Consider the following 1,010-nt stretch of genomic DNA (forward strand, 5'->3'; position numbering starts at 1 on the left):
TCCATGGTGTTTTGCTATTTGTACGAATTGTTTTGAGAAATGCACTTACTGTTTTGCAAATGTCGAGGATGATTCGAGAAATGTACCAAAGCGACTGAGAAAAACTGTAATACAGGAAAATAATTTTGGTGTCAGCTGTGAACTGGTGTATATTTGCATCCTTATACTATCCATAGTTGGGTATTTGTTCTTGGTTTATTTAGTTTATTGACAGCTGGCGTCAAATTTATTTCTGTTGTTAACATACCTGGGCATTAAGTTGATTCTGGTTTTTGAAAATCTTAGTTTAGTCTTCCCAAAACAGTCCTTTGATGCCACCTAATGAAGTCAGCCATAACAAGCCAAAACAAGCTCTATATTTCACTCTGTGGGTATGAAGCAGACAAGCTTTTTAATGTTACATGTGCCCCCAAACAGCTGTAACAGCAAAATATGTCTGTAACAAATACATTGCCACCATTTCACTATCGGCCTTAAGATAAGATGACGTAAGATGATGATCCAGGATGTTTCCCAATCAGAATCCACTGGTTTCATCTGTAAGTCTCTGAAGACCCGCACAGCTGCACACAACCATAGGGCTTGCAAGCCTTTTGAGGCTCTACATGGCCTCTCGGCTGCTCTCCAACCTATTAGTTCCGTACATGCAGGCTTGTACTTTAAGATCCTTGGGCAAAGGTCTTTGTCTGTCCCAGAGGCCTGGCTGAAAATGAAAGGGGACATACGGTTTGCTGCCCCCGTGGCTCTGAAACAATCTGAAAGTGCTCTATGAATAAAGATTCTATTATTATTATAAAGTTACATTGTTTCACTGTTTTCTAAAACATTTTTGTCCGTTTTAGCTCCTCGCCATCTGTGACAGCGGCAACTCTTGACTGACAGATTTTCTCACTGGTGCATTTGTCCAGCAAAGATGTTGAGATACATGGGAGACTGGTGGTTAATTGTTTCTACATTTCCTCCTTAGCTGTGTGACTCAGCCTTCAGACTGTAGTCAAATTGGACTGTCC

Source organism: Morone saxatilis, unplaced genomic scaffold (assembly GCF_004916995.1).
Source record: "Morone saxatilis isolate NCDOM2014 unplaced genomic scaffold, NCSU_SB_2.0 Contig12, whole genome shotgun sequence".
Lineage (NCBI taxonomy): Eukaryota > Metazoa > Chordata > Actinopteri > Moronidae > Morone > Morone saxatilis.